General features: G+C 42.7%; 1 protein-coding gene and 1 pseudogene across 2 annotated transcripts in view; one reads left to right on the top strand and one right to left on the bottom strand.

Moving 5' to 3' along the window:
* The first annotated feature begins 5,300 nt into the window (after nucleotides 1–5,300).
* The window catches only part of BBS5 (Bardet-Biedl syndrome 5), a 51,045-nt gene continuing 42,027 nt past the window's right edge, over nucleotides 5,301–14,318 (top strand). The window contains exon 1 of one of the 2 annotated variants that reach the window (XM_053596274.1): nucleotides 5,301–5,404. The gene's annotated coding sequence lies outside the window, so the exon portion shown is untranslated. Of the gene's footprint in view, nucleotides 5,405–5,549; nucleotides 5,684–14,318 lie in introns of those variants that run through there. The other variant, XM_053596272.1, reaches the window with a different exon arrangement.
* LOC128589717 (U2 small nuclear ribonucleoprotein auxiliary factor 35 kDa subunit-related protein 2-like) lies at nucleotides 7,535–12,506 on the bottom strand (annotated as a pseudogene).

A 14,318-nucleotide genomic window follows, 5' to 3' on the forward strand; every position in this document is an offset into this window, starting at 1 on the left:
GCCGTGGCGTCACACGGCTCACAGCAACCTCTAACTCTTGGGCTTACGGGATTCTCTTGCCTCAGCCTCCCAAGCAGCTGGGACTATAGGCGCCCGCCACAACGCCCGGCTATTTTTTTTGTTGCAGTTTGGCCGGGGCTGGGTTTGAACCCGCCACCCTCGGCATATGGGGCCGGTGCCCTACTCACTGAGCCACAGGTGCCGCCCACAGATGAGTAACTTCTTTACCCAACTATGACCCAGACCCAGGTGTGGCTCCAGGGGCTAGCTGATGTTACTTTGTCGAACAGGACTTAATATTCTATTCCTCAGTATTTGACTCAGTAAATATCCAGGCATTGTGAGGCAGAAGAAATAGGATGATTTTAAACATCAACTAACTAAGGAAACATATGTGTATATTTTTGTGTATTTAGCAAAAAGGGAGTAAATACATCAAAATGTCAAGAGTCACTTCTGAGTGATGGGATGAATTGGATTTTTTTCTGAAGACTTTTCTCATTTCATTTTTATGTTTTCTACATGATTGTGTATTATTTTCAAGAAAAATACAAATATTTTAAGTAAAAAAATCTTATGTTTGTAAAATACATTTTCATTTTCAAATTTATAAACATAAGTGTTCTCAGTGGATTCTTTGTATATCTTGAATATAAGTCCTTTGTCAGACATGTTTTACAAATATTTTCACTCAGCCCATGGCTTGCCTTTTCACCCTCTTAACCGTCTCCTTTGAAGAACAGAAATTTTTAATTTTAATCAAGTCCAACTTAGTAATTTTTTCTTACATGGATTGTATTTTCGGTGTTGTTTCTAAAAGCTCATCACCATTAATTGATTCTCTCATATTATTCTCTGATATAATTCTGTTTACATCAGAAAAATAATTCTCTGCTATTGTTTATCTCCATTTTGCAGATGAGGAAACAAAGCTCAGACATGCAGCAAGGAAGAGATTTGGAACTGATTTATATTCTATTGCTCTTTTCACTATGTGTACAATGTTGCAATGCCGTCTAATCCCACTCTTCTTGGGCTTTTTTTTTTTTTTGCCTTTTTTTATTCTTTTCTTTTGTCTTTTATGGTTGCTTTTTAAATGTAGGATGAGCATGATTTGGCAGATGAAATGGCAGCTTCTAGAGAAAAAAAGATTAACAGAGCGAGTCCCAAATCTATCATAATGGCATTATTAGAAACACTCTCTAAGGTCTGGACACCATGGTTCATGCCTGTAATCCTAGCACTCTGGGAGGCTGAGGCGGGTGTATTGCCTCAGCTCAGGAGTTCAAGACCAGCCTGAGTAAGAGCAAGACCCCATCTCTACTTAAAATGGAAAAACTAACCAGGTGCTATGGCGGGAGCCTGTAGTCTCAGATACTTGTGAGGCTGAGGCAAGAAGATCGCTTGAGCCCAGGATTTTGAAGTTGCCATGAGCTATGATGCCAGGGCACTCCACCCAGGGCAATAGAATGAGACTCCGTCTCATAAAAGAAAGAAATTAGGGCGGCGCCTGTGGCTCAGTGAGTAGGGTGCCGGCCCCATATGCCGAGGGTGGCAGGTTCAAACCCAGCCCTGGCCAAACTGCAACAACAACAAAAAAAATAGCTGGGCGTTGTGGCTGGGCGCCTGTAGTCCCAGCTGCTCGGGAGGCTGAGGCAAGAGAATCACATAAGCCCAAGAGCTGGAGGTTGCTTTGAGCCTTGTGACACCACGGCACTCTGCCGAGGGCAGTAAAGTGAGACTCTGTCTCTACCAAAAAAAAAAAAAGAAAGAAAGAAATTAAAAAACAGATCTTATTGTTATTTAGGTATACACAATTCCATTTATAATAGAATCAAAAATAAAAGAGAAAAAAATTCAACTAAACAATGGGTATTGGCTGGGCGTGGTGCTTACATCTATAATCCTAGCACTCTAGGTGGCCGAGGGGGGTGGATTGGTTGAGCTCAGGAGTTCAAGATCAGCTTAAGCAAGAACAACCCTATCCCTAAAATTAGCCTAACATTGTGACAGGAGCCTGTAGTCCTAGCTACTTGAGAGGCTGAGACAAGAGGATCATTTGAGCCCAAGAGTTTCAGGTAGCTGTGAGCTATGAAGCCATGACACTCTACCAAGGGCGACAAAGTAAGACTCTATCTCACAAAAGAAAAGGAAAAAAAAACACACTCTAAGAGGGCTAGTGCTGTGGCTCATGGTTCTAATCCCATACTTGATGCCAGCTGGCCAACATCATGAGATACCATCTCTACAAGAAAAATTTAAAACTAGACAAGTGTGGCGGTGTGCTCCTATAGTCCTGGCTACTTAAGAGGCTAAGACAAGAAGATTGCTTAAATCCAGGAATTCAAGGTTATAGTGATCTACGATTATATCATTGTGTTACAACCTGGGCAATAGAATAAGATAGGAAGGAAGGGAGGGAGGAAGGAAGGAAAGAGGGAGAGAGGGAAGAAAGGAAGGAAGGAAAGAAACAAAGAGGCTCGGCACCTGTGGCTCAAACAGCTAAGGCACCACCCACATACACCTGAGCTGGTGGGTTCAAATCCAGCCCAGGCCCTCCAAACAATGACAGCTGCAACCAAAAAATAGCTGGGCATTGTGGGCGCCTGTGGTCCCAGCTACTTGGGAGGCTGAGGCAAGAGAATCGCTTAAGCCCAGGAGTTGGAGGTTGCTGTGAGCGGTGATGCCACAGCACTGGTCCCAGCTACTTGGGAGGCTGAGGCAAGAGAATCACTTAAGCCCAGGAGTTGGAGGTTGCTGTAAGCGGTGATGCCACAGCACTCTACCCAGGATGACTGCTTGAGGCTCTGTCTCAAAAAAAGAGAGAAGAGAAGAGAAGAGAAGAGAAGAGAACAGAAGAGAAGAGAAGAGAACAGAAGAGAAGAGAACAGAAGAGAAGAGAAGAGAAATGTTCTAAGAAAGCAAAATGTTAAGTATTGTGGGAATCCTGGATCCCATGAAAGCATGTTATAAATTCAAGGGCCCATTTCCCTAGAAACTCACATACACACATTTTCCATACGATCTAAGGGGTTCCAGAATGCCATAGCTGCTCTGCAGCATAAATACAGGTATATTTTTTTAATCTGGGGAAAATGTAAAATAATATAGAGAAATAATATCTATGAAAGCATCAGTGTAGTTCTTTTTTTTTTTTTTTGAGACAGAGTCTCACTTTGTTGCCCTCAGTAGAGTGTTGTGACATCACAGCTCACAGCAACCTCAAACTCTTGGGCTTAAGCAATTCTCTTGCCTCAGCCTCCCAAGTAGCTGGGACTACAAGTGTCCACCACAATGCCTGGCTATTTTTTGTTGAGGTTGCCATCATTGTTGTTTAGCTGACCCACGCCAGGTTCGAACCTTCCAGCCTCAGTGTATGTGGCTGGCGCTGTAACCATGATGCTACAGGCGCCGAGCCAGCAGTATAGTTCTTATGTAGAGTAGGCACACAATAAATTCTGATTAATTTTGTTAATAGTAATTTTTGCTTTGAAGTAGAGAATCCATACCAACTCTGCATGATAGTCTGTAATCTAAGAATTGGTCACAGGATGTCACTATTGTTCTATGAAAAAACTTTGATAGCCACCACACACCACCCCTTTAGTTTAAAAGGACTGAGCAATACCTATGGAGTGAGGAAAGGGATGGGGGTCATTACTTTTGTATCCCAAGAGCTTTGTTTTCTTTTAAATAAGTGCAATATTAACATAATTCATTACAATCGAAGGCTCTACAAAAAAAAAATACTGCATCAACCTAATATTATAGAGTTGTTCAAGATGTAAAAAAAATAAAAACTAAAAAATAATCTTTGGATTCAGAGACTTCCTTCTAACCCAGATCCATGGGGAGTCTCAGTATTCATTTACTCACTGACAAGTAAGTAAACACCCGCTGTGAAATCACAGTATGCCAAGAGATTGGAGCATATCTGGTTACTCTCACAGTAGCTCTGGGTAGTCAGGCCCAGCTCAGAGTAGTGAAAGCATAGGGATTTGGTTCAGGATTCCCATAGAGAACCTGCTCGCTCCAAGCAGGCTCTTGGAGTTATTCAACCTGAGAAATGGCATAATAATCCTATATCCTGTAGTACTGCCTGGGGTGATATCCATCTGTGGCTGCTAAAGTGAGTAGCAAATGATCACCTGTAAAATGTCCACCTGGCCTACAGCATCCACCTTCTGGGGATCTCTGAACATACACATGCATAGATTTATTTTATAATACTGTTTTTGAGCTATAATTCACATACTATAAAATTCACCCTTTTAAAGTATACAAGTCAATGGTTTGAGCATATTCAGAGAATTGTGCAATTATCACCACTATAACTCCAGAACGTTTTTACTACCCAAAAAAGAAATCTCATATCTACAAGTAGTCACATCCTATTCCCACCTTTTCCCCAGCCCCGGCCAATCTACTTTCTGCCTCTATGGATTTGCTTATGTTGGACTGGTATAAATGGAATCATACGACATGAACTTTTTTTTTTTTTTTGCAGTTTTTGGCCGGGGCTGGGTTTGAACCTGCCACCTCTGGCATATGGGGCTGGTGCCCTACTCCTTTGAGCCACAGGTGCCACCCGACATGAACTATTTTTATTTATTTTTATTTTTTTATTTTTTCACAAAACAATGTTAGATCTTTTTTTTTTTTTGTGTGTGGTTTTTGGCTGAGGCTAGGTTTGAACCCGCCACCTCCGGCATAAGGGACCGGCAACCCTACTCCTTGAGCCACAGGCGCGGCCCAATGTTAGATCTTTATAATGAAAGTGTCCTACCCCCTTCTACATGCAGCTGAGAAATGACAGACTAGGGACAGAACATTGTGAACTTTGTACTGTTGGAGTTACTGCCCTGAACTATTTTTAAATAGCAAAGGAAAGTCATTCTGTCACATTAAGTCAAAAATTCTGTCATAACTACCATGGCTTGATTAGGTGGGTTTCTGCTTACAGAAAAGGACTTTCAGCGTAGGGCCTAATATGTAGATCTGTAAATCCTAGTGATATAGAATATGAACTCCCTTGGAAAAACAATTTTTTAACTTGTTTAAATGATACAGTCAAATTGAAGTGAAATTCATTTTACTGAGGACCAAAGTGGCTGAAATTAATCATCTTCTAAGATCATTTCCTTTTAAGTATGTTCTATGAGTTTGTGAAGTCTAGGTGTAGTACCTGTATATATTATCCTATATTCTGAAGTAGGAGAAAAGAAAAATGAACTACAGGGCTCTGCTAATTTATCTGAATTAATCATTAGATAAGCTTCCATGTTCTCTACCCAGGTACACAGGGCAGAGCAAGCTAACAATAATTGACCTGGTGGTAAACAGCATCTACCAGGAGAAACCACACCAGCTGCTGAATTAGCCTTCCTCCCACTAATCCTGCAAGGTAAGTACTATTTTTTTTTTTTGAAACAGAGCCTCAAGCTGTCACCCTCAGTAGAGTGTGTGGCATCACAGCTCACAGCAACCTCCAACTCCTGGGCTTAAGTGATTCTCTTGCCTCAGCCTCCCAAGTAGCTAGGTCTACAGGCACCTGCCACAACACCCAGCTATGTTTTGGTTGTAGTTGTCGTTCCTGTTTGGCAGGCCCGGGCTGGATTCGAACCCGCCAGCTCTGGTGTCTGTGGCTGGCGCCTTAGCCACTTGAACTAGAGGCACCCAGCCGGTAAGTACTATTTTTTATTTTATTAAAAAAAGTAATGAGACTCACTGGGATTCAACAACTTAACTAAGGAAGGTCGCACCCCTGATATGAGGAATTGTTAAGTAATGGTTAAAACACAGAATCAAAAGCTAAGTTTTCTGAATTCAAATTCTGATTCCTAACAACAATACCTGTGTGAGCTAGGACAAGTTGGGGAACTTCTTTGTTCTTCAAGTCACCTCTGTAAGGAAGGAATGCTGCTAACAACTACCTTTAGGGTGGTTTTAGGGTTTAAGTGAGTTAAATACCTAAAGTACTTAGAACAGTGCCTCATATACAGAAAGCCCTGTATAGGCATTACCTATTACTATTATTAAAGTCCAGATTTGTCTGAATATAAAGTCCTTGATCATGCATCTCAATCTTGCAAGTTGAAAATGCTGAGTACTTAGCATATTAAAAATAGTGTCTGGGAAGGGCTGTGGCCTGAGCTGAACTGGCAGTGCTGCAAACTGTAGCCTCTCGGCCAGCGCACAGGCCTCAGACAGTGAGTACATCACTGGTGCCACCCTGGTCATGCTCTGGCAATGTCTGCTGCATGTCATTTCCTCCATCAACTATGTGCAAATATCACAGTTCTGATACCACCTTGCAATTCTGTGCATTGTAAAGATGGAAGAGAAGGGTTTAAAGGGCTGCTGCCTCCTGCAATGTCTCTATTGCATCACTGTAGAAATAGACTAATAAAATTTCTCCACTTTACAAAAACAAGAAGCAAAACCAGGTCAGTGAAGTGATAAGAACTAATGGCCAGGAGACTATTTTCTTGTCCACGTCCCAAAGAAATAGAGGCAATTAAGCTGTTTGATGGCAACATCAATGATGTCAACAATGTCTTTGGAGGACTAAGTCATTTAGGTGTTAGGTCCTACAAGTCTGCCCAGATTCCCAGGAGAAGGAAGTGGGAATTGGGGGAATCTGTTCTCTAGAACATAAATCAAGAGAGCAAACTTCACTTTTAAGTTTTCTTAATAAAATGTGTTACCACCGTATTTGCATAACTTTTTGCTTCCTTCCCTGGAATTGTTTTGGAGAAGAATTAATTGCCAATAAATAAGCAAATCCTGATGTTTGTGACCTTGGAGCTGCTGCATAAAGATGATAACATAAGTAGAAGCTCGTTAACAATCCAATACCCACAATTGGGAGCACCTGCTATTATGACTGTGTATTGGAAATCTTTGTTATTTCTCTAAATACCTAGAGCATTAGCTTGGCGCCTGTAACTCAGTGGTTAGGGCACTGGCCACACGCACTGGGGCTGGTGGGTTCGAACCTGGCCCGGGCCTGCTAAACAAACAAACAACAACAAAAAATAGCCGGGCGTTGTGGCAGGCACCTGTCGTCCCAGCTACTCAGGAGGCTGAGGCAAGAGACTCGCTTGAGCCCAAGGTTGCTGTGAGATATGATGCTGGGGCACTCTACCATGGGCGACATAGTGAGACTTTGTCTCAAAAAAAAAAAAAAATACCTAGAACATCTCTCTCCTTGTTCTCGATCTTGATTACATGTCAGAATCACACAGAAAATTTTAAAAAGCACTAATGTGTTTTTAGAACTCCCAGGCTATGGCCCCATTGCTGGTTCCATTGCTCTGGGATGCAGTGTGGGCCTCAGGAATTCCAAAGGCTCCTAAGTCATAGATCATCAAATTTCAGAGCTGGTGTTGGTTGGCAGAATGTGGGTCTCTGGTCCTGCCTCAATTTCAGCTGTTCTAGAGGATGGCTGACTACATTTTGAGGTCTCCTTTGAGGTCCCTTCACTACTGAGTGAATTTTACTTTTCTATATAGCTCATGGTTCATATTTTATGTCAGATCGTCCCAACTTGAGCCTTCAGGGCAGTTCTCCTAAACAAGCATGATTTAGTGAGAGTTACCTTCCTTACAATCTCAGCTGAAATGAACCCTGAAAAAAAAGAGAAAAGTGCTTAGTTCTGCTAATGTGTGGACTGTTTAAAAATCATATACAATTCTGTTTTTCTTTTTTTTAGAGACAGTCTTACTGTATTGCCCTCGGTAGAGTACGGTGGCGTCACAGCTCACAGCAACCTCCAACTCCTGGGCTTAGGCTATTTTCCTGCCTCAGCCTCCCGAGTAACTGGGACTACAGGCGCCTGCCGCAATGCTCGACTATTTTTTTGTTGTTGCAGTTTGGTCGGGACCAGGTTCAAACCTGCCACCCTCAGTATATGGGGCTGGTGCCCTACTCACTGAGCCACAGCACCGCCCTCTGTTCTTCTTCTTAATAAAATAGGCCCCTAGCACTCTGAGAGGCCAAGGCAGGAATTGCCTGAGCTCATGAGTTCAAGACCAGCCTGAGCCAGAGCAAGACCTTGTCTCCAAAAATAGCTGGGCATTGTGGCAGGTGCCTATAGTCTCAGCTATTCAGGAGGCTGAGGCAAGAGAATCCTTTAAGCCCAAGAGTTTGAGGTTGCTGTGAGCTGTAAGGCCATGGCACTCTAACAAGTATGATAAAGTGAGACTCTTGTCTCAAAAAAAAAAAAAAAAAGAAATAGGAAACTACCAACCAAAGACAGAACATCTTGTAAGATGGGCCAATGAGAATGAACACCAAATTGAGCTTTGAATTACAATAGAATGTCTGTAAATTGATCATCCAAGGGACTGTAACAAACTGGTCAACATATGGAGGTGGTCAACTTAAGGCACTTGGCCAACTGTACTGATATGCACATGTGGCAAATTTTCAATCTGTGAAAATTAGGTCAACACTTAAGGAGGTGGTCAATGTAGGAAGGTGGTTGACTATGAAGGTTTTACTATATTTCCATTCCACAAGAGACACTTATGAAGCAGCACAGGTGGCTGCACTATGCCAAGTACTTAGGATTCAGAAATGTGCCTAGTGGGGCTGACCGTCTAGTGAGGGGTCAGACGATTTCAACATACTGTGGTCAGTGCTCCATTAGAAAAGAACATGTTTCTGCTCAAAGGGAGAAAGGTGGTGGGTAGGGAAGAAGGAAGTCTTTTTGTGGAGGAAAAGCTTTAAGTTTTTTTTTTAATTTGTTCATTCAATCATCACATTTTTATTGAACACCTACTCTGTGCTAGACTTAGTTGTAGCTGCTGGAGATATGGGAAAAATGACACAGTTCTGCCCTTGAGGAGCTCACAGTCTAGTGGGGGAAAACAAGTAGGTTGACATTGATTTTAAAATTTAAAAAATTGGCTCGGCTGCTATGGCTCAAGCGACTAGGAAGCCAGCCACATACACCAGAGCTGGTGGGTTTGAATCCAGCCTGGGCCCACCAAACAACAATGACAACTACAACCAAAAAATTGCTGGGCTTTGTGGTGGGCACCTGTAGTCCCAGCTACTTGGGAGGCTGAGGCAAGAGAATCACTTAAGCCCAAGAGTTGGAGGTTGCAGTGAGCTATGATGCCACAGCAATCTACCCAGGGCGACAGCTTGAGATTCTGTCTCAAAAAAAAAAAAAATTATTAGACAACTTTATAAACTTTTGTAATCAAACAAACTTTGGGTGTTATGAATGAATGGTAAAAAAGAGATGATGTCCAATGCAGTGAAAAACCATCTGCTTCAATATCATGTGACTTCCGCAAAGGCGGTGATGTGGTTCATTTGGTTTCTTCGACCAAACAGTATAAAATTTTACCAGTCTACAACTCCAATAGTCAAAAAAAACTTTAAAACCCACAAATGTTTCTTCTGAAACTGGTGCAAACTCATTATTTGGTGTCAAAAACATGACCTGAACTGATGAGAAAATTTAAGCTATGTTTCACTGCAGAAATATACATCTCTGATTGTAAACTGCTCTTCCACACCATGCTTGTGTAACAGAAGGCACGTATTTCTTTTCTTTCTTTCTCTCTCTCTCTTTCTTTCTTTTTTAAGACCAAAACAGGTTTACCTGCATTTGGGGTCTCAGTAGTTTTGTCTCTACTACTTGACCTCCTCGGACCATGACTCCTGGACCTACATGAGCTGTGGCTCCCATGGCCCCTGCAGCTCCTGCAACTTCTGTGGCCTCTGCTCCGGCTTCTCCAGCTGCCCAGGCTCTAGCTGCAGAACCCTTTACTTCCTCTATTTAGTGAACTGTGCCTTTCACGACTCTTCGACTTGTGTTTGTGAGATTTCTTCCCCCTGTGACTCCTCTTTTTCCTCTCAAACCCCCCATTTCTTTTGTAGGAAGGGTCTGGACTGGGGCTTCTCCTCCTCAGCCTGCCTAGGATTCGTCACGGTGGCCCGCCCTCTCCCTCCTCTCCAAGGTCTTACCAAGTGAGGAGCCAGTCCTGTCTGGGGACAGGCGGATGTCCCTATCAGCTTCCCAGAACTCATTGTTAGGATCTCTGAACACATGGAGGAAGTTGCAGTGTCTTCCTCTTGGGCACTGTTTCATTTCCAATAATCCACAAATGGCCATTTTCCAGCGGGTGACGGGGCAGAATTCGCACTGACGCTGTCCCCCTGCATAGCACCGTCGGGTAAACACGGACAGCGCTGTCTGGCCTTCTTCTTCCGACTGGTACTGAACATACACATTGCCCAGCAGGTGAGGCTCCAAGTTGCAGCTGACCTTGAACTTAATGACTCTGCCCACGTTCTTCAACTCGGGCAGCACGTCATCACGTCGTCGTGGCAGTCCAGGAACTGCTGGCGCGTTTCCTCCTCGCTGTCCTCCAGGCCGGCGTGGGGGTCGTAGTCGTCCCTCCCGCACTGCTCCGTTCCAAAAGTCGTAAACGTGCTTTTAATGAGAAGGGTGGGGCTCGAGGCTGGGAAATTATGTTTCCGTGAACACTTATCTCCAAATCTGCAAGCCCCGGTTGGACTGCAGAACGGACAATTAGCTCGATCCTTCTCCATGACTGTAAGCCCGTGGGTGGTTCTGGCCACGCAGCACCATTTTCAGCCTGCTGCAGCATCTTCTGCCGGGCTTCCTCTCTCTCTCTCTTCTCCTGCAGTTTCTGCTGCTCTTTCCATTCTTCCTTTAACTTTCTCGCTCTTCCTGCCATTTCCTAGCTGCCTCTTCCTTCTCCTTTTTTATTCTGAATTCTTCTAGTGCCTGCTGCCGCCTCAGCAGCCATTCCTCGTGCAAGTTTTGCCTCCCTCTCTCCAGCGATTTCTCTTCTAGTTGTTGCTTTTAACTTTTATTTAAGATAAGTGTTATCCAAGTGAGGTGAAATATTGGGGTTTAGGAGTCAGGGTCTCACTTAATCATACTCCAGCTTCCCTCCAAGTTCTGAATTAATCAAGAAATTGACCCACGGGTCAACTGGGGATCAAAGTCTCAACATGGTCATTGTTACCTTTGTTTTACTCTAACAGTGACCACCACTTTGCCAGAAGGCTGGAATGCAGTGGTGCAATCAGAGCTCACTGCAACCTTGAACTTGCCCAGGCTCAAATGATCTTAGGACTGTAAGGTATGCACCACCACACTCAGCTATTTTTTTTTTCTTTTTTTAGAGATGGGGGGTTTCATTATGTTGCCCAACTCCTGGTTTCAAACTCCTGGCCTCAAGGAATCCTCCCACCTCAGCCTCCCAAAATGCTTTCTAGCCATACTTATGAAATCTGTGGTTATGTAAACAAAGCAGTTTGTTACATATAACCACATTATTCCTTGTTACTCACCTAGTAAAGCAAATTCATCCTCAAAAGACCTCGGTGAGTAGGGCGCTGGCCCCATATGCCGAGGGTGGCGGGTTCAAACCCAGCCCCGGCCAAACTGCAACAAAAAAATAGCCGGGCGTTGTGGCGGGCGCCTGTAGTCCCAGCTGCTCGGGAGGCTGAGGCAAGAGAATTGCGTAAGCCCAAGAGTTAGAGGTTGCTGTGAGCCGTGTGACGCCACGGCACTCTACCCGAGGGCAATACAGTGAGACTCTGTCTCTACAAAAAAAAAAAAAAAAAAAAAAAGACCTGTGAGGAGAAACATAACTTCTTTGTTTTTATTTGAAACTATACCAGAATCAGTTCTAAGCTGTATAGTCTATTTGGCATACACTGATTTGTGATATTCATATCTACTAATTTTGGTCCTAAAAGCTATATAGGAGATTCCAAGACTAGCTTCTTTTTTTTTTTTTTTTTTTGAGGTAGAGCCTCAAGCTGTCACCCTGGGTAGAGAGCTGTGGCATCACAGCTCACAGCAACCTCCAACTCCTGGGCTTATGCAATTCTCTTGCCTCAGCCTCCCAAGTAGCTGGGACCACAGGCCCTGCCACAACGCCCAGCTATTTTTTGGTTGCAGCTGTCATTGTTGGGCCTGGGCTGGATTCGAACCCGCCAGCTCAGGTGTATGTGGCTGGTGCCTTAGCCGTTTGAGCCATAGGTGCCAAGCCCAAGACGAGCTTCTTATGGAACCTAGAGGCCACGCAATTATACAATTGTGCAATAAAATTTTAGAAACTATTGCCACAGTATGTATGATTATGCATGTGTGTATACTGTATACACTATCAACAACCATGTAAATTTTTGTGGAAGGCTATCATAAACCCAAAGGTAATCAAAGCCACAGTAAAGTCATCTCTATTAGAGTATATAGATTAGAACTCCAATAGATTGAAATTTAACTCCTCTGATTTCTACAGGGGAAACATTCACAGTCTTTGTGTTTATACTACGTAGTAAATTTTTTTTTTTATTGTTGGGGATTCATTGAGGATACTACGTAGTAAATTTTACCTAAAGTTTAGTGAGACAAATAGGGTTTACATCATGATCCTACAGACTACTGAAAACTGAGAATCAGTTGTCCATGACATTGAAATGACCTTCGGCTGTGAAGTTGCCATTTCCGCTTCTGAATCTCCCTCTGGGTTTCTGAGCTCTCCGTTCACTTTTTACTCCCCCTTGTCTTGCAATATAAGTGTCTTAAACCTGGCTACACATGGTGGCATCATTCTGGAAAGCACTCTTCATGCTGTTTATTTTTTTATTAGTACAGATACTATTATAGCTTACGAAATGGATTTTCTTTTTTTTTTTGAGACAGTCTCACTTTGTCACCCATGATAGAGTGCCGTGGCATCACAGCTCACAACAACCTCCAGCTCTTGGGCTTAGGCGATCTCTTGCCTCAGCCTCCCAAGTAGCTGGGACTAAAATGGATTTTCTGTGCTTTACTAGTTATTTATAATCAGTAACTACTATAAATTCCAGGAAATAGACAACTTTTTTCTTCTTTCTATAACCTCTTTAATCTTGAAAACTTAACCTGATGTTTAATGTACCATAAATAGTTCCAACATCATCAGATTGTTTTTGTGTTTGGATTTGCATGAGAGAACAATAACAACTAAACTTATTCTATTTATAATGTTTGTATTTAATGCTATGAGGAGTTGTACTTTTACCAGCCCATTGAGCATTAAAGCTCAATTTGGGTGTGCAAATCATATTATAAGACAAATAATAACCCTTTAGATGTGTTGCTAGGCACTACTAATGGCATGCTATTAAAATGATTGTGAGCACCAAAGGAGAACTACTTTTGTAAGGATGTTTCACAAAAATGATTAATAATGGAATATAAACAGTTATGGACATTTTCCTTGTTCTTTTTTATATGGAAATAAACTAGAACTATGAGGTAGACTGACTTAGGTCAGGGCCATGCTATGTGTGTATAGAACGGTACTGCAACATGGATATAAATGACTGACACCAGTGCCTAGTCGCACTTTATCTAGCATGACTTTGTGAACTTAGTCATCAGACCTCATCCACTGACAGCTCTGCTGGCCATTCTAGAAAAAGAGTTCCAAAATTGCTTTGAAGGCTGGACTAGGCGCTGCCATCAGTGTGTAGCTCCTCAAGGGGAGTGCTGTGAAGGTAAGCATAGTGCTATTCAGCAATGAGGTATGTAGCGCCTTTTCTAGGATGAGTTCACGAACTTAATTCCGACCTTGTATATAAAGTCCTGTTTGTTTTTTAAATGGAGGTTGGCGTAATGTTATAAACGTGAATTGAGTAGTATCACTTGATGATCTGGAAGGCTTAGATTGTGGAAGAGGCAGTATCAAGGCAAAGGGCAGCATACAGAAAAACATAAGGCACAGAAATCAGAAGGTTAATAGTTCAGGAGACCTGGCCATTGGTAAATAGTGAAATAGAATTCTGTTGTCACCAGACTTGATAATGGTAATAGTAGGGATAATTAAGAGAATTTAGTCTCTTATAGATGAAGGAAGTGGCATTAAAGTATGGTGAATGGCACTAGTGTGCTTACATTAGTAGTCATTTGTTTGTTTCTAATTTGACTAGATTAAAAGTCAACAGGGCTGTTGACATTGAGAAGAGAAGGCCTGGTTCTCGTTACCCATCACATCCAAACACGGGGCTACAGCTACTATAAGGAGAACTAGGCATCGTGGCAGAAAGAAATGAGAAAGCACACAGAATGCACACAGCCTTCCTCTCTTCCTCATTCTACCCTATGCACACCTCCTCTACATAACCACCAACAACTTCTTATACTAAATGTTATCTCGGTCGACCCAAGCAAGAACACATTGCATTGGATGTGGTCCATTAAGAAAATGAATGCCCCACCATTTTTTGGTGGTGGTGGTGCTGCTGTTGTCGTTGCTTAGCAGGCCCGGGCT

This window comes from Nycticebus coucang, chromosome 7, assembly GCF_027406575.1.
Source record: "Nycticebus coucang isolate mNycCou1 chromosome 7, mNycCou1.pri, whole genome shotgun sequence".
Taxonomy (NCBI): Eukaryota; Metazoa; Chordata; class Mammalia; order Primates; family Lorisidae; genus Nycticebus; species Nycticebus coucang.